The sequence below is a fragment of the Canis lupus genome, chromosome 27 (genome assembly GCF_003254725.2).
Source record: "Canis lupus dingo isolate Sandy chromosome 27, ASM325472v2, whole genome shotgun sequence".
In the NCBI taxonomy this organism is placed as follows: Eukaryota; Metazoa; Chordata; class Mammalia; order Carnivora; family Canidae; genus Canis; species Canis lupus.
This window is the reverse complement of record NC_064269.1, coordinates 13,563,003-13,587,637: the sequence shown is the minus strand read 5'-3', so window position 1 is coordinate 13,587,637 and position 24,635 is coordinate 13,563,003. Positions and strand designations below refer to the sequence as shown.

At 36.8% G+C, this 24,635-nt stretch overlaps 1 protein-coding gene and 1 long non-coding RNA gene across 2 annotated transcripts in view; one reads left to right on the top strand and one right to left on the bottom strand.

Annotated features, from left to right (window-relative positions):
- SLC2A13 (solute carrier family 2 member 13) overlaps positions 1–24,635 on the bottom strand; it is a 363,418-nt gene that overhangs the window by 321,186 nt on the left and 17,597 nt on the right. The window lies entirely within an intron of this gene.
- On the top strand, positions 13,172–16,313 carry LOC125753824 (uncharacterized). Its single transcript, XR_007406458.1, has 3 exons — positions 13,172–13,342; positions 15,318–15,473; positions 16,100–16,313. It is a non-coding gene; the product is annotated as an uncharacterized LOC125753824 (long non-coding RNA).

The window sequence follows — 24,635 nt, the reverse complement described above, 5'->3', positions numbered from 1 at the left end:
TGTCTTACTGGTGTTGGCCTCACAGAAATAAATCCCTCTCTTGTTTCACCACCACTCATTTCTCCTCCTTTTGATTTTGTCAGCACCAGGTGGCTGCCGGTCTGTAAGGGACCCCTGGATCCAGGTGTTCTTGCACCTTGCACCTCTGCTACAGTAGAGCCCATGTTGTTGGAGGGTCAACTGTATTTACTAGATCATTGGTTTGTTATAAAGAAATAAAACTCAGGAATAGTCAGATGGAAGAGATGCACAGAGAAGGCACATGGCAATGGGCACTGAACTTCCACGTCCTCTTAGCATGCCACTCTTCCTGAATCTCCACTTGCTCACCAACAGGGAAGCATTCCAAATCCCATTCCTTTTAAGTTTTAATGGAAGTTTCAATGACCTCAACCTCCAGGCCCTCTTCTTCCCCCTGAGGGCAGAGGATGGGACTGAAAGTTCCAACCTTCTAACATGGCAACCAGCCCCCATCTTCAAGTATTTAACAAAAGTCACCTACGTTGCTCTCTGCCCTTAGGAAACTCCAAGGGTTTTAGGAACTGTGAGCCAAGAACTGTGGACAGAGACCAAATATATTATTTCCTAAAAATCACAGTATCACAAAATTTCAGATAAAAAGTGATCCCAAATGGATGATGCAATAAGAATGAAGATGCAAAGAAAAACACAGAAAGTGATAAATACATAGGAAAATCTAAAAACTAAAACTAAACAAAAATCCACTAGCAATACCTTGGGATGTATAAATGCAAACTCAAGAAGAAAATCAAAATACACGACAACAATAGAATTAAAATTGGAAAGTAAAGGGGAGCTATTGTGCCGTAATTTGCTTGTATTATTCAGAAGGAAAATAAAAACATTTTGTAATGTCAGATTTTGTTATGTTAAATATGAGTAAGATTTCAATGGCAACTACCAAAGAAAATATGCCAACAAAATCTAACTTCCAAACTGGCCAAATAAGTTGGTTCTTTTAAAATACTACTTTTCACAAATATCTGGAAAAACTGACCAAAAAATAACCAACATCAAGAATGAAAAAGTAACATATACCTAAAAAACTAGATGCATAAAGAGGACACAGTAAACATTATTCCTATAAATTTGAAAACTTAGATGAACACATTCCCAGGAAGAGAATTTATTCAGGAAGTACTACCTGAATAGTCCTATTACAACCATTACAACCTACAACCACTAAGGACATTGGAAAGATGGTCAAAAGTATTCCCCCCAAAACAACTTCAAATCTAGATGGCTTTAGTTAGTTCCAACACACTTTCAAGAAACTAAGAACTCCATTTTTACACAAACTATTCTATAATATTAGAAAAAGGCAGTATTAAACAAAAAGGCAGTATTTGGTAACTAATTTAATGGGCTAGAATAACCTTTGCTGCATTAAAAGACAATTCAGAAATACCCTGTGCTTCTGCATGTCTTACGCAAGGAGGCACTGACTGGTCTTGTTTCATACTATCTTTTCAAGAATATTTAGTATAGCAAACTAATATAGTGAAAGAGAAACAGTGTATCCCTCCAGAGAAAAGGGTAGTTTTGGACAGTCCTGAAAATAAAGAGAAGTATCTCCCACCAGAGCAAAAAGCAGGCATGCTAACTGTCCATTACAAAGTTTGGGATCTTCTTCTATATCATAATCCACTGTGTGTGAAATGGTATCTAGTCTTCACAGCACCATGTGGGAACTGGGGCTCAAGGAACAGGTGTGAAAATGGTGATTCTTTGGGTGCTGTTGGGCATAAAACGCTACCCTTCGTCTCTGCCCCAGGAATCTTGTGTCTTCTATGAAAATCCATGAAACTATGAAAGATTAACTTTTAGCTTTCAAGCAGGATAAAACATCTTTCACAGTACCTGACATGTTCAAACTTAAAAAGGCCAGCACAAGTCATATACCACAAACGAGAAAATGGAAAAAAATCCTAAAAATACGTAACAAAAACTAGCAATTCAGCACTGTATAAAAATGCATCATGACATCTCAGAAACACGAGATTATCCTCCCAATGCAGTATCAATTAATATATTTACTTTAATAAGGTATCAAAAGAAGGTATGTTTATCAGTATAGAAAATGTATCAGAAAGGGCAGCCCGGGTGGCTCAGCGGTTTAGTGCCGCCTTCAGCCCAGGGCGTGATCCTGAAGACCCGGGATCAAGTCCCATGTCAGGCTCCCTGCATGGAGCCTGCTTCTCCCTCTGCCTGTGTCTCTGCCTCTCTCTCTCTCCTCTCTGTGTATTCTCATGAATAAATAAATAAAATCTTAAAAAAAAAAAGTGTCAGATAAAATTTAACATCCATTAATAATTAAAAATAAAAAGGAAAACTAAAAATAAGGATGTTAACTTGATAAAGGGTAAAGACAAAAAAAATCCATACCAAGTATGACACTTAGCAAAAATAACTAAACCATTTTATCTGAATTTGGGAAGACTTCTATTCACGATTAGAGATTCTAGCCAATGCAGTTAGATAAGAAAATATGTGTAACATTTAGAAGGAAAAAAAGCATTATTCACAAATATAATTGTGTATTTTTTTAAAGACCAGTGTATTTCAGATACACTATTGTAATAAATGAGTTTAACATCATTCATTTTATTTTATTTTGAAAATAAAATTTTAAATCACATCACTAAGAGCACCAAAAATATGATGTATCTAGTATTAAGTATTAGAGAAAGCAATTTTAAGGTGACAATCGAAAGATTTTATTTTTTTTAAAGATTTTATTTTTATTATTTATTCATGAGAGAGAGAGAGAGAGGCAAAGATGCAGGCAGAGGGAGAAGCAGGCTCCATGCAGGGAGCCTGACGTGGGACTCGATTCTGGGTCTCCAGGATTAGGCCCCGGGCTGAAGGCGGCACTAAACCACTGAGTTACCCAGGTTGCCTGAAAGATTTTATTTTTACAACATTAAAGAATATATCTATTGATGGAGAACCCATGTTCACGGATTAGAAAATTCAATATTATAAAAATGCTAGTTCCTTCCAAATTGATACACAGATTCCCCAGAAGATAAATCAAAATCCCAACAAACCAGGTTTGTTTTTTTAACTTAATAAGCTGAAAATAAAATGGAAATTTATAAGCTACTCTTCGATCGGATCAAGGGACCAAGAATAGTTATTACTCTTGACAAAAAATAAAGGATGATTTGTCCTTCTATGTATCAAGACTTGCTTTTATGCTATTACAACCAACCATAGAGTACACAGAGCAACAAAACAGAACACCAAGAATGAGTCACACCTGTATATCAACACTTTACATATAGCAGAGAAGGTATCAAGAGGAAAATATGGACCTTTTATTTTTGTAAGATTTGAAGTATTTACCGGAGAGCAAGAAAGAGTGCACAGCAAAGGGAGCAGCAGAGGGAGAGGGTGAAGCAGGCTCCCCGCTGAGCAGGGAGCTGGACATGGGGCTCTGATTAATCCCAGGACCCTGGGATCATGACCTAAGCCCAAGGTAGATGCCCAACCAACTGAGCCACCCAGGTGCCCCAAGATGGAACTGTTAATAAATCACAGTAAGACAACTGGGTATCAACATGTTATAAAATGAACTTGAGTCCTACTCTCACTATATATAAAAATAAACTCAAGCTGAGTTAAAGAGAAAACATACAAAGAGAAACATATAACAAAAGCAAACCTATAAAGTTTTTAGAAGAGAGGTGGTTTTGATAGGCTATGGTTTTATGGTTTTATAATTAGAAAATCTACAAATTTTCAACTTCACCTACTCTAACCAATAGTAGAGAGTAGTGCCATGACCAGAAAATGAGATTACTATAGAACAGATTCACAAAAACCAGTTTCCTGTTTGTTTTCTTTTTTTTGTACCTTCAGAAAGAAAAAGATCCACAGGTTGTGAACACAGAGGTGACATAAATAACAAAGGGGGGAAAAGGGCTATCTGATTCTATTTATTTGAGGATTTTCAGAAACAGTTGAAAAGACATTTGTAACTAAAAATAAAATTAGAGTTTTTTCGCAACGGGTTTGCCGCCAGAACACAGGTGTCGTGAAAACCACCGCTAAACCTAAACCAAAATGGGAAAGGAGAAGACTCACATCAACATCGTCGTCATTGGACACGTAGATTCGGGCAAGTCTACCACTACTGGCCATCTGATCTACAAATGTGGTGGGATCGACAAAAGAACTATCGAAAAATTTGAGAAGGAGGCTGCTGAGATGGGAAAAGGCTCCTTCAAGTATGCCTGGGTCTTGGATAAACTGAAAGCTGAACGTGAACGTGGTATCACCATTGATATCTCCCTGTGGAAATTCGAGACCAGCAAGTATTACGTGACCATCATTGATGCCCCAGGACACAGAGACTTTATCAAAAACATGATTACAGGCACATCTCAGGCTGACTGTGCTGTCCTGATTGTTGCTGCTGGTGTTGGTGAATTTGAAGCAGGTATCTCCAAGAATGGGCAGACCCGTGAGCATGCCCTTCTGGCTTACACACTGGGTGTAAAACAACTAATTGTTGGTGTTAACAAAATGGATTCCACTGAACCACCCTACAGCCAGAAGAGATACGAGGAAATCGTTAAAGAAGTCAGCACCTACATTAAGAAAATTGGCTACAACCCCGACACAGTAGCATTTGTGCCAATTTCTGGTTGGAATGGTGACAACATGCTGGAGCCAAGTGCTAACATGCCTTGGTTCAAGGGATGGAAAGTCACCCGTAAAGATGGGAATGCCAGCGGAACCACACTGCTTGAAGCCCTGGATTGCATTCTGCCACCAACTCGTCCAACTGATAAGCCCTTGCATCTGCCTCTCCAAGACGTCTACAAAATTGGTGGTATTGGTACTGTCCCAGTGGGTCGAGTGGAGACTGGTGTTCTTAAGCCTGGTATGGTGGTCACCTTTGCTCCAGTCAATGTTACAACTGAAGTAAAGTCTGTTGAAATGCACCATGAAGCTTTGAGTGAGGCTCTTCCTGGGGACAATGTGGGCTTCAATGTCAAGAACGTATCTGTCAAAGATGTTCGTCGTGGCAATGTGGCTGGTGACAGCAAAAATGACCCACCAATGGAAGCAGCTGGCTTCACAGCTCAGGTGATTATCCTGAACCATCCAGGCCAAATCAGTGCTGGATATGCACCTGTGCTGGATTGTCACACAGCTCACATTGCTTGCAAGTTTGCTGAGCTGAAGGAAAAGATAGATCGTCGTTCTGGAAAGAAGCTGGAAGATGGTCCCAAGTTCTTGAAATCTGGGGATGCTGCCATTGTTGATATGGTTCCTGGCAAACCTATGTGTGTTGAGAGCTTCTCTGACTATCCTCCTCTGGGCCGTTTTGCTGTTCGTGACATGAGACAGACGGTTGCTGTGGGTGTCATCAAAGCAGTGGACAAGAAGGCAGCTGGAGCTGGCAAAGTCACCAAGTCTGCCCAGAAAGCTCAGAAGGCTAAATGAATATTATCCCTAATACCTGCCACCCCAGTCTTAATCAGTGGTGGAAGAACGGTCTCAGAACTGTTTGTGTCAATTGGCCATTTAAGTTTAATAGTAAAAGACTGGTTAATGATAACAATGCATCGTAAAACCTTCAGAAGGAAAGGAGAATGTTTTGTGGACCATTTGTTTTTTTTTTTGTGTGTGCGTGTGTGGCAGTTTTAAGTTATTAGTTTTTAAAATCAGTACTTTTTAATGGAAACAACTTGACCAAAAATCTGTCACAGAATTTTGAGACCCATTAAAACAAAAGTTTAATGAGAAAAAAAAAAAAAATAAAAAATAAAAAAATAAAAAAAAATAAAAATAAAATTAGAAAGTCAACCCAAATATCTTACGGGTACTTTCAGAATAGAAACCAACGGCTAAACTAAATTTCACTCCATAATCTCTCACATTCCTAGAAAAAATTTACACTTGGTTTCCATGTATAAAAAAAAAAAAGTACTAAGCTGTTGGGGGGAGAAAAATAGCCCTAAGAAAAAATTTTCCTAAAATTTTTGAGGGTAACACTAACAATTATGCTATAGAGAATTTGGTGATGCAAGAGTAAGTCATTATAGCTCCTTTTGAAAAAAAAAGAAAAAACAAACACCTGGTGCGGATCATGACAAGTACACTCCTTAATCCTCATCACTTATTTCACCCATCCCTTCACCCATCTCCCTTCTGGCAACCATCAGTTTTGCTCCAATTGTTATGCATTTGTTTCTTGTTTTTTTTTTTTTTTTCCCCTCTGCTCATTTGTTCTGTTTCTTAAATTCTGCATACGAACGAAATCATTGTCTTTCTGACTTATTTTGCTTAACATTAAACTTTCTAGCTCCACTCACCTTATTGCAGATGGCAAGATTTAATTTTTTATGGCTGAATATTCCATTGTATGACTGATAAATAAATATACATGTGTGTATGTATACGTATACATATCACCTCTTCCTTGTCCATCTATCAATGGACACTTGGTCTGCTTCCACAATTTGGCTGTTGTAAATAATGCTGCTATAAACATAAGGGATGCATGCATCCCTTTGAATGAGTGTTTTTGTTTTCTTTAGGTAAATTCTCTGTAGTGTAATTGCTGGATCTTAGGTAGTTTTATTTTTAACTTTTTGAGGAACCTCCATACTATTTTCCACAGTAGCTGCACCAGTTTTCATTCCTACCAATAGTGCATGAGGATTCCCTTTCTCAGCATCCTCATCAACACCTGTTGTTTCTGGTGTTGATTATAGCCATTGTGACAGGTGTTAGGTGATATTTCATTTTAGTTTTTACTTGCATTTCCTTGATAAGCAATGATGAGCATCTTTAGATGTGTTTGTTGGCCATGTGGATATCTTCTATGTTTTAATTGGATTGTTTCTGAGGTGTTGAGTTGCATTCTTTATATATTTTAGATACTCCTTATCAAATATGTCATTTGCAAATATCTTCTCCCACTCTGTAGGTTGCCTTTTAGTTTAATTGATGGTCTCCTTCACTGAGCAGAAGCTTTTTTATTTTGATGTAGTCCCAATAGTTTATTTTTGTTTCCCTTGCCTTAAGGGCCCTACTTAGAAAAAAGTTGTCATGGCCGATGTCAGAGAAATTACTGCCTGTGCTCTCCTCTAAGTTTTTATGGTTTCAGGTCTCAGGTAGGTCTTTAATCCATTTCGAATTTATTTTTGTGTATGGCATAAGAAAATGATCCAGTTTCATTCTTTTGCATGTTGCTGTCCAGTTTTCCCAACATCATTTGTTAAAGAGACTACCTTTTACCTATTGGATATTGGGTCCCACTTTGTCGAAGATAAAGTGACCATAAAGTCATGGGTTTATTTCTGGATTTCCTACTTACTCCTATTGATCTGTGTCTTTTGGGGGGGGGTTTGGCAAAGATTTTATTTATTTATTCATGAGAGACACAGAGAGGGAGGCAGAGACAAGGCAGAGGGAGAAGCAGGCTCCATGCAGGGAGCCCGACATGGGACTCGATTCCAGGACCCCAGGATCACGACCTGAGCCAAGGGCAGATGCTCAACCACTGAGCCACCCAGGTGACCCTGTGTCTTTTTGTACCAGTATCATACTGTTTTGATGAGTAAAGCTTTATAATATAAGTTGAAGTCTGTAATTGTGATGTCTTTAACTTTGCTTTTCTTTTTATGGTTGCTTTGGTTATTCAGGGTCTTCTATGGTTCCATACAAATTTTAGGACTGTTTGTTCTAGTTCTGTGAAAAATAGTTTTTATTTTCATAAGAATTACTTTAAATGTGTATATTGCTTTGGGCAGTATAGACATTTTAACATTTGTTCTTCTAATTCATGAGCATACAATGTCTTTCCAGTTCTTTGTGTGATCTTCTATTTCTTTCATCAGTGTTTTATAGCTAGGAGTACAGGTCTTTCACCTCTTTGGTTAGGTTTATTCCTAGGTATCTTATTATTTTATGGGTGCAATTGTACATGGATCCCATTCCATAATTTTTCTTTCTGCTACTACATTATTGATGTATAGAAATGGAACAGATTTCTGTAGATGGATTTTGTATCCTGCTACTTTACTAAATTCATTTATTAGTTCTAGTAGTTTTTTGATGGAACTCTTCAGGTTTTCTATATATGACATCATGTCATCTGCAGATAGTGATAATTTTACTTCCTTGCCAATTTGATACCTTTTACTTTTTTTTTGTTGTCTAACTGTGGCTAGGACTTCCAGTACTATGTTGAATAACAGTGGTAAGAGTGGACATCCTGCTTTTGTTCCTAACCTTAGGGGAAAGGCTCTCAGTTTTTCCCCACTGAGGATGATGTTAGCTGTGGGCTTTTCATATATGCCCTTTATTATGTTGAAGTATGTTTCCTCTAGCCCTACTTTGTTGAGGGTTTTTATCATGAACAGATGTTGTACTTTATCAAATACTTTTTCATTATATTTCATTTTTAAAATGACATTTATCAAAAAAGTTAATCGCCAACTAGCTACATGTATATGTAACTATCATTTTCTAGTACTATTATTTAATATATTCTTTCAATAATCCCTCTGAATTTCTTTTAATCCTAAGAAACTGGATAAATCTATATATTGCAATAACTAAAAAAAATCTAATGATATTTTGCAGGTCAATGATTGTTCGTTTGTGAGACTTCCATTTTTTTTTTTTTTAAAGATGAGAGAGAGAGAGAGAGAGAGAGAGAAAGGAGAAAGAGAAGCAGACTCCCCACCAAGCAGAGACCCAGACTCGGGGCTTGATCCCAAGACCCTGACATCACGACTTGGGCCAAAGGCTTAACTGACTGAGCCACCAAGGCGCCCTGATGCTTACAATTTTAAAACGCCAAGATAGAAAAGTCAGTTCTAGCACTACTTTCTGGAATTTTCACAAACAACATGCCCCAATATTTACTTGAAATCTAAATTTGTTTTCCTTTGATAGGCAGGAGAATAAGAAGATATTTCTGCCAACAATTCATTGAAGCATAATGTCTACATCTAAATTAGTATAAAACTGGAAAAAAAGCAGCTGCTGGGTCTCTATTCAGAATCACACAGCAGCTGTGAAAAAGGTTTTATTCTTCTACTTCCAAGTCAGTACATCAAAAACTTCACCCAGGAGCCTGCCAGGAACTTTCAAACTAATTGTAGAATTGCCATAGCAATAAAACGACAATAGCCACACACGTTCATTTGGACTTCTAAGCCTGGGCTATTTATAACTGGAAGAACAACTCGGACAAGAAAGTCACAGAGGATAATTAAGGTGTGCAACTCCAAAAATGTTAAAGACTTGACTTCAGTTTGTTTTAATCAGCTTACCCCAGAAAACCAAGGACTATGTAATTTCATGAACTTTTTTTTCCATTTTGTCAAAACCCGAACATCAGGGTTTACACACAACACATATCAAACATTGGGTTATTTTTCTCCAGTGGAATATTTGTGGAATAATCTCCAGTATCAATTATAAATGTATTTTAAATTATCAGGTCTATTTCTTATAATTGATTACTGGGACGCCTGGGCGGCTCAGTGGTTGAACGTCTACGTTCATGCTCAGGGTGTGATCCCCGAATTCTGGGATCAAGTCCAACGTCGGGCTCCCTGCATGGAGCCTGCTTCTCCCTCTTCCTGTGTCTCTGCCTCTCTCTCTGTGTCTCTCATGAATAAATAAATAAATCCTTAAAAAAAAACTTCAAAAACTAAACAGTGATATCATTATAGTTAAATACAATTATAATTGAGTAGTCTTAAATTGTTGTTTCAACAATAATGTTATTTGATGTGTTCCAACCTAAATAAAAATATCCATTATGAAGTAATTATTTATTGATGAAAGAAGGAAAAAAGAATAAAAATGACAATATTAGTAAAAAAGACTAATGAACTCCCACAGAGCAAGAAATTTCTTTTTCATGATCAAGAGAATCTCACTCCAAATGTCCTACAGCTTTCTGCCTTATTAAAATTACCAAAATTGGAACCCATTAGAAGCCAGTAATATCTGATCATCACAATTAAGTTTTCATCACAATCAATACAGCAAAATATTTAATCAAGGCTATCAATAATTCCATCAAAGGTGCTACTCAAGGCTACTGCAAAATACTAAAGATAACAGGAAAAATCATGGTGAATCATTCATATTACAAGTCTTTTAAAAACCCACACTTTGATAATTAAACTCATACTTATTAAATTTCAAAAGTTTCAACAGAAAACTAAACTTTTTTCTAAAATCAAATACTAATTAAAAACTTCAAAAACTGGGATGCGCGGGCGGCTCAGTGGTTGAACGTCTACGTTCATGCTCAGGGTGTGATCCCCAAGTTCTGGGATCAAGTCCCACGTCGGGCTCCCTGCATGGAGCCTGCTTCTCCCTCGTTCCTGTGTCTCTGCCTCTCTCTCTGTGTCTCTCATGAATAAATAAATCCTTAAAAAAAAAAAAAAACTTCAAAAACTAAACAGTGATAGCATTATACTTAAATAGAAAACTCCTATTTTTTATTTATAATTCATTCAACAAATATCATGTATGGTCTATACTGACAATACCAGTAAGTTTTTAATTTTTTTAACTTTTTTTATCAGTAAGTTTTTAATAGTTAACATTGAAAAGCTTAAAAATCTGGCTACTAAAAGATGAGTAAGTGGAGAGCTAATATTTAAGTGAGAAAAAAAATGAAGGCAACTCTAGTCCATGGTAGGCTACATAAACAGAATTACCAATATGAAAATAAATTGCTGAGATTATACAACAATTAGAGATTCTTCTGGCTGTTTTACTAACATACTCAGATTGCTATCCCTCAAAAATATCACCTACCGAGGATTCTACAGGAGTTCTATAGGGCACAGATACCTTATTACTTTTCCATAGCAACCTGAAGTAAACCAGAGTCAAATTATTTTAAGAGGGTAGTAATATATGATTCTGACACTCTACAAAATTTAACTACTAGTGGAGACAAAATGAATCAAGAGATGGATAATGATCTCTTCACACTTACTGAGAATCAGTTTTTACATACACGCTTTCTTTTTTAATTCTCGTAACTGCATTCTGCAATAGGTATTATGAGCTCCGTTTACAACAGGCTAAAGAATCAGAAGCTTAAATGAGTTAAACAAAATACCCAAGGTCACATAGCTAGTAAGTGGCAAGACTGATCTGAATATTCATGTTTTAGCCAGTCTCTGAAAGTCTTTGTATTTGGCCCACTTTTCAAAAAGGGTTTTAGGGAACTTACACATTGAAAACAATTTAAGAAAGCACTCAGGCATACGCACATACAAAATTAAATGGAGCTTACGACCCAGCAATTGCACTGCTGGGAATTTACCCCAAAGATACAGATGCAATGAAACGCCGGGACACCTGCACCCCGATGTTTCTAGCAGCAATGTCCACAATAGCCAAACTGTGGAAGGAGCCTCGGTGTCCATCGAAAGATGAATGGATAAAGAAGATGTGGTCTATTTATACAATGGAATATTCCTCAGCCATTAGAAACGACAAATACCCACCATTTGCTTCAACGTGGATGGAACTGGAGGGTATTATGCTGAGTGAAGTAAGTCAATCGGAGAAGGACAAACATTATATGTTCTCATTCATTTGGGGAATATAAATAATAGTGAAAGGGAATATAAGGGAAGGGAGAAGAAATGTGTGGGAAATATCAGAAAGGGAGACAGAACATAAAGACTCCTAACTCTGGGAACCGAACTAGGGGTGGTGGAAGGGGAGGAGGGCGGGGGGTGGGGGTGACTGGGTGGCGGGCACTGAGGGGGGCACTTGACGGGATGAGCACTGGGTGTTATTCTGTATGTTGGCAAATTGAACACCAATAAAAAATAAATTTATTATTATTATTTTTTTTTAAATAAATTTATTATTAAAAAGTTAAATGGAGCTATCTAATGGATGTAACTAAATGCAGACGTCTGAGATAAAATCTTTATTAAAGCAAATTCAAGTCCATAGAATAAGAGTCTCCAAGTAAAAAGGTGTAGCCAGGAAGTTTTAGGCCTGTACCTCATGCTATATAAAGCAGCAAATGTTAGACACAACTGCACTTGGTAAATAGCTTCAAAGCCCATCTCTTCTAATCTTTCATTCCTAAAATATAACTGCTCTAAAGGAAAACTGAGTATTACGTGAGGGTCTGGTCAAGGAAATAACATGGAGGTTTGTCTTATGAAATGAATAGCAAAGGCTTCCGTCTCCTTCAAACTCCACTTAAAATTCACTCTGAGAAGCCTAATGTTCTAGAGGTAGAACCAAGATACAAATGAGCAATAATATCATTCAGAAAATATTTAACCTAAGCCATAAAAAGAGACCATGCCTATACAGAAAGATATATAAATACAGGGAACCTATTATATAGCTGGAGGCACAAAAAATACAATCAATTAATAATGCATAATACTGTGTGTGAGATCATGTAAGTGTTAAATGGTAATCATGTAAGAAGGGCTCCTGAATTCACAGGAGGGGAAGATCACTTTGGGTCAGGCAGCTTCATAGAAGAACTAGGCTTGCAAGTAAAAAGGCACATTAACAAAAGGAAAATCAATAAATTTTTAATTAATAAATTAACAAATAATAATTTTCACAGCCACAAACTCTCAAAAGCTAACTTTGAAAACTGAAAAAACAAAAAGCTTTTTTTCTAGAATCATGAGATTTAAAAATCCTAAAGGCTTAAGTTTTAGTATTCCTACGAAAATTAAACTACAAAAGCAAATCACATACTCTGTGGCATGAAGAGAACAGAGTATTTAGATTTCAGCAACAGACAGTAGTTAATTTGCAAGTTTGCCCCTTACTCTTCAGATGTAACCATGCACAAATTATTTAACCTACTCTGTTTATTCATCTATAAGATGGGGGTGATAATACTAACTCAAGAGGCTTTATAATTCAATTAGATAATATACAAAGGAAATTATAGGTGCTAATTTTGCTTTCTAAAGTCTTTAAAATCAATTTCTTAGTCTAAGTTAAATAAGCTTTCCTGTTTTTTTTTGTATCTAAAAACTTTTTTTGGAAGACTTTAATAATGAACTGAGTCTGTTATTTAAATATAAAAAAACAAGGTTAGCATTTTTCAAAATCCTTTAACTTTTTTTTTTTTCTTTACTTACACAGAAGTATTAATTCTGTGGATCTGGTGGAGATTCCTATTATCCTACCACCTATCTTAATCATAGTATTTTATTTTCTCATTTATTCTAATACTAGTTATTTACTAATCTATTGCATGTCTATTCTGGTCACCAATAGGTTGCTGGTGATATGTACAGCTGAAGAAACACTAATATTAAAACAAGTATGTTCTCTTCTCTAAACCCATATTACCTGTCCAAAGAATATTTATCATAAATACCAATTTTTTTTCATTTATTTTCACTCTTCTTTCCCCTTAGTGTTTAGGCTCATACATAGGCTTCTAGTGAAAACAGCTCTTTTAATAAATAAGGATTTTATTTCATAGAAAGTTTAAAGTTCTGAAATTTAGGTACTTTTCATAAAATTAAAAATAATTATGAAGTACTCCACAAAATATAGAATAATGAATAATATCAGATTAATTCACGTAATTGGTGTTTTCTTTCTTTTGGGGTTTTTTTTTCTTACCCAAATATGAAATAGCACAAAGACAAGAGTAGGAAGAAAGGGCTAAGAAAAAGCTAAGAAGTGCTTGAATCACCAAGAGTTGACCACAGTGCTCACCTGTAAGGAATGGGGGGCCCTAATCAACAAACAATTCATGACCATGTTCAATGATTTCTAGACATAAGATGGGTAGAGGAACAGGTTTGTTTTTTTTTTTAATACATTGATGTTTCTGATGTATGCTTAAATGGATAAGCTAATTATATACTTCATAATCATACAACAGTCATAAAAGCAAAATATAAAGAGCACTTAATGTAAGTATGTAAATATTAGTTACTTAATATCTATTGAAGGGGGAGGGAGAAAAGAGAGAGAAAATAGAATTTAACTAAGATCTCAAGTCCTTTATGGTATCCACTAGCAGAAATACTATATTTAAAAAAGTGTGTGTACAAGACACTGTGTATTATACTCATAAATCTTTCTAAAAAATCCTTTTGATATTTTCAAAATCAAAATGAATTCAAAATGAAGTTAATATTCAAAAATGAAGTTAATTACCTATTGTATTCATTCAATAGGATGAAATATTACATTTGCAAATGATGTAAATTTTATTTTACATGTGTCAAGCAATATGAAGAAATGAAGTCAGAAAAAAAAAAAAAACTCTGGACTGCGGTGTCCAACTGCTGACATTTCTCTAACAGTACATTTCATTTTAATCCATTAGCAAGCACTAAATTAGAAGCATCTAGAGATGCTTTCTTGCTACCAGGGAAATGCAGAATATAGGAATTAGGGTTGGGGTAGAAAGAAAAGAGAATGGTGCCTACCTCCTCCAGGAAGTAGTTTCTTTCAATAGTTTTCTTATCTAATAAACATTCCATGTTTTTAAAACTCCAGCCATTTGCCATTTAAACCTTTTTTTCCCCCAGACAAGACATCAGCACCTGCCTAGGACTTTTTGAATTTAGGATTTCATCAACAGGCTTCAAATTAAATCATTATTGTGAATCCCTAATTTTATACCGCTATTTAAGTATAATCAGTTTAAAAGTTTTTTTTTTTTTTTAGATTTTATTTATTTATTCATGAGAGACACAGAAAGAGAGAGGCAGAGACATAGGCAGAGGGAAAAGCAGGCTCCACACAAGAAGCCCGTTGTGGGACTCAATCCCAGTACTCCAAACAACGCCCTGAGCCGAGGCAGATACACTTAAACTGAGCAGAGCCACCCAGGTGTCCCCAGTTTAAGAGTTATTTGTAATCATTATAAGAGTTACTATGGTGCTCTTCTCTAAGAGGGGGGTTTATAAACAAATTCTTGATTGAAGGTTTCCAAACACCAAAGTTATTATAAATCAAAGTGATAAGAACATGCCTCAGAAAGGCATGAATCAAATATAATGTAAGTTAGTCATATTATTATTAGTTTGAACAATAAATATGTTCATAGCCAACTGGTCTGTACAAAATCTATGGTGGAAAAAAAAAGCCACAGAGAAAGAGATGTCGGTGTGTGTCTGCCAATTTAAGGCGTAAAGAACTCCCCTACAAACCAGTGAAAAGACTACTGGACTTGGTAAATTTCTCTCGATTTTGGAAATAAGCGAAAAAAAATGAATGGACATCAAACACCAACTTATAATCCAGGTGTACTGTTAACTCCCTTGGTACTACAGGTTCACCAAGCAACTTTCCACAAGGGTGAGTGGGTTGGAGGAGACACAACAAAAAACCCCAAAACACTGACCAACTAAACTGAGCGCTTCGATCCACTTGGCACTTACTCTACTACAAACAGCATTCTGGTTCTTCTTCCATCTGCTCTTGGCTGGGTGAGTGGAAATCAGCACCCCTAAACCTAACCAACTTGGTAAAAAACGGAAATAAAAGTCAACTTCATAGACCTGAAAATTGAGGGGGCCAGCATCCAGACTTTAGTGACCCCACTAAAATCATACCCTGAGGTCCTATTTAATGGCCATTCTATACCTTCCCTTAAATGTCAATCTTCTCAAACTTTATTCAAAACTATTTTTTCTTTAGTTGTGATCATAGCAAGTACTTCCCTTCTCCTCCGAGCATCTTTTTTTTTTTTTTTAAAGCCTCCTCCCAATTCTTTTTTTTTTTTATTCCCAATAAAACAACAGAATTTATGTGATTTCATATCTGGCAAAGCACGCCCACATTATCATCTCACTTGATACCTATGACCATCTTCTGAGGCAGGACCAGTGATCAGCTTGTTTTCACATAAGGGAAACAATGACCCCATAGGCTACATGGAAAGATCAACACACAGGTTAGACCAGCAGTTCCTCCCACCTCAGCAACTGAAGAAATCTGATAACCTGAGCACATCTGAGGAAATTCTGTTTGTCACACTGAGGACAGATTGCTACTGGCATAAGGTGGGTACACGCCAGAGATGTTACTAATTATCCTACATTGCTCAAGACAGGTCACTACAACAAAGAAGTATCCAGCCTAAGACAGCACCATGGCCAAGGCTGAGAAACCCTGAGTTAGAAGGAATGAAATGAATCTTGTCCCTGCCATGGACTAGCTCAGAAAATTTAATTAACATCTCTACATTTAAGTTCCCTCATTTGTATAAAAGAGAATAAACTTAAATCTTAAAAATAAAATAAAATTTATTTGAGAGAGCGAGAGAGCCAAGAGCATGAGCAGGAGGAGGAGTGCAGAGAAGCAGGCTCCCCACTGAGCAGAAGCCTAATATGGGGCTCATTCTCAGGACTATGGGATCATGACCTGAACCAAAGGCAGACACTTAACTGACTGAGCCACCCAGCACTCTGAACTTAATTTTTAAATTTATATGCTCTAAGATTTGCTCCTTTTGGCATACAGTCCTATGGATTTTGACAAAAGCAGAGTCATAACCACCACCACAATCACGATGCAGACACTTCCATCACCATAAAGTCTTCTCTCATACTGCCCATTTGAGTCAACCTCTTTACTATCTTGTTTTGGATTTTTAAACAGTTTTTCAATAGTCCATTTAATTTAACTATTAGGTCATTTGATAGTATGATTTTGTATTAACTTTTCACTGGTTGCTCCAGAGATCACAATATATCCCCAATTTTCAGTCTACTAAGGATATTTTACCACTTTCAGTAAAACACAGGCTGTTCACAACAATTAAGATCACTTTACCTCCCCTGTTATAGATGACATATATATTACAACTGCATACACTGGAAAACCACCAGAAACTGTCATAAATTTTGCTTTCAACATATGTATATTTAAGAACTTTAAAGGAGAAAAACAAATTATTATATTTACATGCTTATTTCAGTGCAACCATTCTGTTGTTGTTCTTTCATTCCTGATGTTCTAAGTTTCCTTTTGGTACCATTTACCTTCAGTCTGGAAAACAAGTTCCTTTAGTATGTTAGAGTAGAGCTGACAGCAATGAATACTCGCAGTTTTTCGGGAGAAAGGCTTTCCTTGACTTCATTGCTAAGAGATATTTTCACTAGTATCAAATTCTGAGTCAATGGTTATTTCTTTTTTTCCTTCTCTTTCAGCACTATAAAGGTTTTCTCCTACTGTCTTCCAGCCTCCATGACTTCTGATGAAAAATTCACAATCATTTGAATCATTGGTTCCCTGTGTATACTATGGGGTTTTTTTTTCCCCTCACTGCTTTCAAGTTGGTTTTTTTTTTTTTAATCTTTGATTTTCAACAGTTTGACTGTAATGTATCTAAGCATGATCTGCTTTGAATTGATACTGCTTGAAGTTGATTTTCTTAAATCTCGAAGTTTATGTCTTTCACCAAATTTAAGTTTCCAGCCATTATTTCTTCAATTATTTTCTTGTGTAGCCAACTCTTTGTCCTCTCCTTGGATTCTGAGGTCACAAATTTCAGAACCTTTAACATTGTACCGTAAGTTCCTAAGGCTTTAGTTCTTTTTACTTTTTCTCCAACTTCTGGATAATTTCTATTGATCTATCTTAAATTCATTCATTCTTTTTATTTCTCTTAAGTCCATCCCAAAATTTTAAATTTCGGATATTGTATTTTCAGTTCTAAAAATGCCCACTGATTCTTTTTTTAGAGTTTCTATTATTCTCCTGAGAACATCTACCTTTTCATTCATGTCAAAAGTTGTTCATCTTTACCTCTTAGATCATGGTTACAAAAGCTACTTCAAATTCTTTGTTTGATAAATCCATCATCTGGGTCATCTCACAGTAAATACTACAGATGTGAGTCTCTAGGTCCTGTTAAAATCCTTTGGCAAAATTTACTATTATTGTTTAAGCAATCAACCTAGTTAGACTTAGGACACAAATTCTGCCCTGCTTTGTGGGAGATACCTCAATCACCAATTAAGTTTTCCTGGCCTATGTTATCTGGGTTCTTTATAAGACAGTCTGGAACTTGAATGGTAATTTACACTATGGTCCAGTTCTTAAAACCTTCCTATGCCAATTATGTTTAATCTGTGCATGTGCAGCTTTAGGGGTGACCTTGAGACTTGTGTCAGTTTCTACACATAATAGGGGACCACCTTTTTCAGCTCTCTTCTAAGACTTTCCTGACACTCTCTGGCTCCCAGAGCCCCCTTTTCCCAATCTGTTGTCCAGAAGTTCAGGATTTCTCTTAACTTTAATATTCTACACTGTCCTGCAGTTTCACATATTTGGAACTGCCCTCAGGGCAAAGCAGCAAGAGAAACAAGAAAAAAAAAAAAAAAAACAGTGATTCTCCCACACTCTCTAGGCCCCAGGGTACTTCTTTCCTCATTTCTCTATACAGAACATGGGCTCTAGCTCAGCATATTGGTGCATCACTGCCACCACCACTACAGCAGGACAGTTTTGCAACTGGGGCTGGCCTCAAGGTAGGGCCAAGAGGGGGGTGGGGGGTAGAGAAGGTGTCCTTCCATACCTCTAGCTCACAGCAAGTCCTTTTTCTCACTCCTTTGGCTAGGAAGAAAAAAATTCTCCTGGAGTTTCTTTGCTATTGGTGTTCATTGAGCTTAAGTCCTCCACAAGTCAAAACCAACAGATTAAGATAAAAATCAAACCAAAAATCACTGTCATTTCAATTAGTCTTCAAATTTTGATTTCAAATTTCCCTAACCTGCCTGCCACCATTTACTTTCCAAAACACGTAGCTACATTTTGCATTATTTCCAGAATTTTTAGCTGCAATCAATAAAGAAACAGAACGTAGAGGACTTACTACTACTCCATTTTAACCAGCACTAGATACACTCATCCCACCTTTAAATGCAACTGTTTTCCCCTAGAATATAGATACAAATATAGACTGAGAGGCAGTAAAAGGCATTCCAATATCAGTAACAATTCACTGGTGCTCAGAACACTGGATATTGTACCAGATGCTCTTTAACTCACATACTTAAACGTTTCTAATTAAAGATGAAGTGCACATCTGTTAAGGTAACAGCAAAACACTGATCTATTCTAAGACACTGCAAAAATAATCAACAGGAAACTCCAGACCTGGTTCGTGCTTTCTTCTCCATCATTAATACTTAAGGATACTTCAAACCCCTAGCACCACGCTCTTAAGTACTGACTAGTGTGTTCTACACAGCAATAACTTACTTTGAAACTGTTGACAGTTGGCTGAGAATTGTGTGGCCTATGAAAACACAAAACCACTTTTCAATGCAACAGTTTTCCATTAAAAAACTCATTCAAAGAGTGTACTCTTCAGCTTCAACAAGATGCCTTAAATAACAAGAAACACACAAATAGCCAGCAAGGCGAGCTTGCTCACAGGGCCGGCTCAAATAACAAAATTCCACCCAAGTCCGGTCATTTGATCGAAGAGCCATCCAGAACTGAGCACCAATTCTTAATGGAAGGAACCAGTCGTCTATGAAAAGTTAAAACGTGTTAGGGAATGTAAAAAGACACAGTACAGGATAGCCCTGGGCTTCAAACCACATCTTTATAATGAACTTCTATTTAGCAGCTTGTAATTTTATGACATTAGGACTGAGCTCTCTCTCCTCTTTAATCCTGACACTCAGTGTTTACATTCACATCACACTGAGGAAGGGGCCTGAGTAGGTGGGACAGGATCTCATCACGTTTTCTTTCCTTGCATCGGAAAAACGTCATTTTTCTTTAATACAGATGCAAGAAAAAGAAAAGGATCTAATAAAACTCTCCTGCTTTACAGAAGGGCAAACAAGTTCAGAGGGGTCAGGTGACTTGTCCAAAATCACGTATTTAAGTAAAACACAAAAGCAAGACCGTAACACAGGATTTCTACTTTTACCTCCCAAGTTCCTTACACTAGTCCATGCTGCGTCCCAAGCAAAGGCAAAAGCTGGGAACTCCTGAAGAGACAGCACTTGGTGGGTGCTGGTCCAGGCATCAATGATAGAGGCACTGATAGTCAAAATGCAAGTAGCCCAGAAGGGTGATCTTTTTTTACGTCTCCCTGTTGCCCCCTCATATCACCTTTCTGAAAAACAGCCTAATTTGAATCCATTTATAAAAATAAACAAATGTTGTCACGGATAAAATAAAATGTGCTCTTCTCCTGCAATGCCACTTGTTTTCTTAACTGGCAGTCACCAGTAGCTGGGCAAAACTAGAGCTGAACTGAGAAACAGAACAGGCCCTCCAACAAGAAATTACATGTCAAGTCTCATGTTTCATCCCTACAGGAAAGAAAGATTTTATTTTTCCCCACTGGTTAAAAACACCACAGGCTTTTCCTTATTACATCAACAGCAAAAGGTATTCTGGACAATTCAATCTTAAAAGCTAATTGTTAGAAGCTAAAAGAAACAATGGACACTGTGTTGTATTTTGTCCACAAGCAGAAAGACCTGTAACAAGAACAGAGCATTCTTAAGTGCCAGGACCCAACTGATGGGCAGTGTGACTAGGGTGCTTCCACAGCCAAGGACAGACCCTGGTTCACTCCTGTGATGTAACACTGCAGTATGTTTAAGGAGAAATCTCCACATGAAGGGAGTGACCTGTCAAGCTAGACTGCTCTCATGCTGTTACCAAAGACTAGTCCTAGGACCTGTGTTTCACTATCTCATCTCAAGAGGTATAATTAGGCCTTGAGACAGAACATCACAACTGACTCTATAAGTCCAGCACCTTCCACTGTTGCCTTACCTCTGACAGCTAAGGTGGAGAATATGTATCCAGTCCTTAGACTGGTTTCATCAGGTACCAGGCTGTTTACTCTGGTTACTGGTGGTGCAACCACACACACACACACACACCCTCCTCAACCTTCCACACCCACACTACCTACTACCTTTGGCTGTGCTTCCACAAGAATGGATTCCTTCAAAGATGTAAAAGCAAAGATAGTAAGTGATTTTTTTTAAAACAAAGGCTAATCATCTCATTAGTTCTTCAAAGGCCTTAAGATCATCAGTGCTGATCTGAAACCACTGCTTAAGAGTGTAACTTCAGTTTTATTCGAGTTTAACAGGTCTATAGTACTTACTAAATCTCTTATCCTTTCTTTCCTTCTCTTCCATTCTTCAGAACTCAAATGGCCATATAACTTGCATAACACTTAAGAATATCAGAAAAGTTTAAATATAAAAAAAAAAATTAGATTCATGTGGCCTTAAAATGACCTCTTTCCCTAAAAGAAAATTAACTCCAGGAGAGAAATTTCCACACAGTTGCCCTTGCTTCTGTTCCTTCTTCTAATATTTTCATTGCTTTATTCTATAAGCATTTACTAAATGTCTACATGTGCCAGACCTGGATAGGGTCTGGGATGGATACAAAAATAGTAAAACATTGACCCTGTCCTTAAGGAACTCTTACCTCATAAGTGAGTATGCTAACATTACTAAACATTTATATATAGTATACCAATTACCCTTACATAATGTTTCTTAACACTCATAAACCTAGTATGAAGAGGGCAGTATTTTCCCCATAATTAAAGCTGAGAAAGCTAGGGCTCAGAGGGGTCAGTAATTTATATCAGTTCATGGAACAATTCACAGTACAATCAGTATAAATATCTTTTACACTATTCCACTGAGGTAAAACATGGTAGATACATTAAAATTAAAATGCAATAAAGGTAATAGCTAACATTTACTATCTGCAAGGCACTGTTACAAAAGCTTTGCACAATTTGCCTCTTTCACTTGTCAAGCCAACTCCATGAGACAGGTATTCTTGTCACTATCTTGAAGCAGCATGGTACAATGGTTAAGGGACCAGACTCGGGTTAAACCATGGTTTTGAATCTTACCTCCAACAACTTTACTAGATGTATATCCTTCATGAGGTTACTCAATCTCTCAGAGTCTAAGATCCCATTTGTGAAATGAAAACATTACTGTATGGTATGAAGATTAAATGAATTAATACATTAGAATGCAATGCCCAGAGGCAGACCCGGATTTCAGAAAGAGGAAAGAGCTCAAGTTGAATGAATCCAAAGACTAAACGATTCCACTTACATGAGGTATCTAAAATAGTCAAATACATAGAAGTAGAGAATAGAATGGTAGTTGTCAAGGGTTGCGGGGTAGGGAGGGCAGGGAATAAGGAGCTGCTACTCACTGGGCATAAAGTTTCAATTACCCACAGTGAGCAAATTCCAGAGATCCACTGTACAACACTGTATATTTATCACTACTGCCCAAGGCACCTACAGATTTAAGACAGTAGATCTTGTATTAAGGGCTTTTACTATGATAATAAAGTTTAAAAATAAAAATAAATAAGAATATTACCACCTCTTCCTAACCCTCCAAGTTTTTTCTTGCACTGTACTTTACTAAATAATTTTGTATTGAATGAAGAAAGAGAAGGAGGGGAAAAGCCCCTCACTTTTTCAATGGCCTGAAATTATGTTTAATCCATTAAGTAAAAAAAAAAAAAAAAAAAAAAGGAAAATCTGGGGTAGTAACATTTATTTATTTTAGGACACAAAGCACAAAAGGGGAACAGTTAAAGTCCCACAGTGTAGGCAGTTCGTACTCAAAACACACATGCGTGCACAGACACACACATACCTGCTTCACAGGACTTAAAATATCAAAACTGAAAAAGATGGCATTTAAACACTGCTTTTACTGAACCACTTTATTTTAAAACTGTTCTCTTTCTGAAGTCTTTGACATCACACAATAAAAGGAATTACAAGTTAGAAGTCATGGCACCTGACTAATTCAACTGTTGAGAGAAAAATCACAGATTCCTCAAAATATCTTTTTGAACCCCATAATCAACGACTGCTGCCTTTTAAGGAAAGTCTTAACAGCTATCACAGCTCCAGAGTCCTATATGGGTGGGCCCTGGGGGTCTTAATTTGTCTGGAGAAGAGCTACAGGTCTTGTCCTGAAGTAGCGTTGATCCAGCCAACTACACCACATTGAAGAAATCCTAACACTGCTTTCATTCACACTTTACGTCTGAGAAATGCCAACCTTTTTATTAAAAAATAAAACCACCAAGTGTGTCAAGATTCGGGTAAGGCATGTGACCAAACTGGCTTTTATTTTCACAAGAATTCCTTTGGTGAAGTTTTGCTGTTGTTGTTGTTGTTGGGTTTTTTTGTTTGTTCTGGGCTGTTTTTTTGTGGGGTTTTTTTGTTTTGTTTTGTTTTGTTTTGTTTTTAACGACAAAAGTGAAGACGAATGTTTATCCCAGCATCGTAAAATGTTTAGTATGGTGCCTGCACCTCCTGGTTTTGAGAGTCTATTAATCTCTGAAATATCTGATCTAAATAACTCCATTACAAATACAGCAAGTGTGAAATAATTCCTGGTTTGCAGAAACTGGCAAATTCACCAAAGAAGTGCTTAGGAGCACAAGATTATTTGCAAGTCAATCACCTCAAGAACACTAAATAATTGGTTTTCTTGAGAGGATTCATGCAAGTGGCAGAATGAATCATTTAAAGAGTCAAGAGAGGACTGAGGCGCTCTACAGAGGATGCCAGAGACGTGTGGCTTCCACAGTTGCCACGTTCATATTTTACAAATTATCAGAACATAAAATAATTCCTTGATTTCATAAAGAGAGGCTCAAATTACACTCAAGAAAAGTAAATGTAATGATTTAAAGGGAGCCAAAATAAAATAAAATGACTCAGGTGTTTTGAGTCAAACCAACATTTACTAAATACTAATACCAAGTTTAAAAGAAAGACACTGCCCCCTTGAAGATTTTTCCTTCAATTCCTGGACAGGTGTTCCTGTACCATATGTAGACTGCTTGCTCATAGTGACTGGATATTCACCAGAGGAGTATGTTTCTTTGTTGGCTAGGTCTAAGTGAGGGTTAAAAGAAATAATGCAAACATATTTAAAATGTATAAGAGGAACATATAAGCATATTACCTGCTATTTTTTTCTTGCTTTTCAAGAGCATGCTAGTATCTTGAAAATACTTTGAATACTAACTCTGTTAAGTATAACAGCCACTTAGCTTGTTCTGGGCTCCCCAGATTTGATTAGCATGGAGCACTTAAGACTGAGCTCTGGGTTGCATCCCACTGGAGACCTCTGTCTGGGCCTACTCTTCAATCCTGACACAGCATCCAGCTAAGTCATGTCATTTTTTTCTCTGCCAGATTTCAGAGATTACTTGTTGTCATTATGCCCCCGGGATTAATATAGCTTGTTTTTGTTTATCACCCAGTACAAAGTAAATATTCTATTAAATGTGTTAAATGAAAGAAGAGTATATCAAATTCCTTACCTGCAGAATTTCCCTAAATCTACCAACTCAGCAATGCTGTCAAAGAAAAAAAGTGAGGTTAGTCTAATTAAGACGTATTCCTAGTGAACCCAAAAGAAAGCTCCTAGTAAACATCAGACTTTTCTCTGAATGCTTCCAAATCTTCCCTTTAATAATATTTTATAATTTTGCTAGAAATTAATGTCATCCTTTTGATCTATAATTCCTAGAATTCATTCCCTTTTGAACAATTAAGGCACTACTTGCCTTTTTGTATGAGCTCTGGATCA